The sequence below is a fragment of the Eurytemora carolleeae genome, unplaced genomic scaffold (genome assembly GCF_000591075.1).
Source record: "Eurytemora carolleeae unplaced genomic scaffold, Eaff_2.0 scaffold191, whole genome shotgun sequence".
NCBI classification, from domain to species: Eukaryota; Metazoa; Arthropoda; class Copepoda; order Calanoida; family Temoridae; genus Eurytemora; species Eurytemora carolleeae.
In genome coordinates this window covers 110,981-112,851 of record NW_019396105.1, presented here as the reverse complement: position 1 = coordinate 112,851, position 1,871 = coordinate 110,981, and the positions used below count along the sequence as shown (strand labels likewise).

The 1,871-nt window shown below is 30.9% G+C and overlaps 1 protein-coding gene across 1 annotated transcript in view; it reads right to left on the bottom strand.

Moving 5' to 3' along the window:
* Window positions 1–1,871, bottom strand: part of LOC111695062 (charged multivesicular body protein 1b) — an 8,741-nt gene that overhangs the window by 2,184 nt on the left and 4,686 nt on the right. The window lies entirely within an intron of this gene.

Below are 1,871 nucleotides of genomic sequence, written 5' to 3'. Positions count from 1 at the left end.
AACAGTGAGCAGAAATCGAATAGAAGAAATGTATATCCAGACTTTATAACTATCCTTAATAAAAAATGCATTTATATTTATTAGTTTTTTTTTCAAATTCACTCTTGATGTAATCGAACGCATCACTAAGTTTACCAGTAGGAAATAGAAGTTTGCCAAGGAATTTTTGCTCTTCTTGAAATATATTTGGAATTTCAGTTTCACCAATAGTAAAGTTTATTCTGCTAGGTACACCTGATCTGATGGAAAATGATCTACATTTTGCTGGTTTTAATCTCATTCCCATACTTTCAATCTTGGATTTTATTTCATTTTGAATTTTTTGATGTTTTCTCAGATCTGTTGTTATCAGGCAAAAATCGTCAGCATATGGCAGAGTAATAATTTTCTCTTCATTCAGATTAAATCCACAATCATTCTTACTCTGTAGAAATTCAATGATTGGATTGAAAACCATCAGAAATATGATGGGACTAAGCGGGTCACCTTGAAATACTCCTCTTTTAAAGGGGAATCCATCAGTAGAGAAGTTGTCCGTAAATACACGTGAAAGTTGGTTATTATACAGGGTGTTGATATAAAGCTGAATTTCTGCAGGAACATTAAACCTTTTGAGGGTATGTATTATGAGAGGGTGCGGCATATTGATATATTCTTGATATATTCTAGATATATTCTAGATATATTCTTGTTATATTCTTGATATATTCTTGATATTTCTGAATATATTCAAGATATAATTTGAATATATTCAAGATATATTCTGAATACATTCAAAATATATTCTGAATACATTCAAAATATATTCTGAATACATTCTAAATATATTCTAGACATATGAAATCCAATATTTTAGAAATATCTTGTCTATAAAATAAAACAAGACATTCGTATACATGTTCACTATGGCCGTTCCGTCATTTATTAGCATTTTAGAGATAAACAATTTTATTTGTTCCGTCATTTATTAGCATTTTAGAGATTTCCGATGTTAATTATTCCGTCATTTATTAGCATTTTAGAGAAACGGCTTGACCGAATGGGCTGATATTTTTTCTACACTAAATTTTTTTTCCACGGGCCGAATGGGCTGGGTAACCTATGGGTAACATAGGCTAAATAATTTCTAAAATTTGTAATTCCAAAAATTGAAATTTTGTTTTTAAATTATTTTTTTTTATAAAATCCTACGGGCCTTCAGCTAGTTCTTCAAACATCACCGCTGAAAGATGTTCCTTTCACCAAAGAATCGATTTTTTTGTGTTTTTACCGCAAAACTCACGCTAATACTTTTTATTTGGTCAGAAAGACAGGTATATATTTTGTTCCGAAAAAGCCCGTGTTTCATAGATTAACATATTTTCTTACATATAATAATCTTATAATCAATAATAAAGGAAAGGGGAGGGGAGGGGGGGGGGGGTAGGTTTTAACCAACATGTTCATGCCAAAAATAGAATGTAGACTTTTTCATTACGTCACTTCTATTCCCTCCGTTGCAGTTTATTTGTTTGCTCAATCCAGAAATTTTTCTTTTCTTCGATTTTTTTCTTTTCTTCAAGCATTTTCAGAACTCAATATTGCGATGTAAAGCTGAACATTAGTTTTATTTCCGCTCTAAACATTTCAAGCAAAAACCAAATAAAAAATATTTTATTATAACTTTTACTTTCTCTGTATGAAGGTAAAACGTTAACGATCAAATACAATTTTAAATAAATCTTTTTTTGGGTTGTTCTAAATATGATGACAAATTTTAAGTCTTCAACTTTGAAGGGGACGGAAAGGGAGAGAAAGCAGTTATGAAGCTCAGTTTAAAAACGGATTAAAGGGGATGGTGGAGTTGGCACATTTGATGTAGGGGGGGGGGG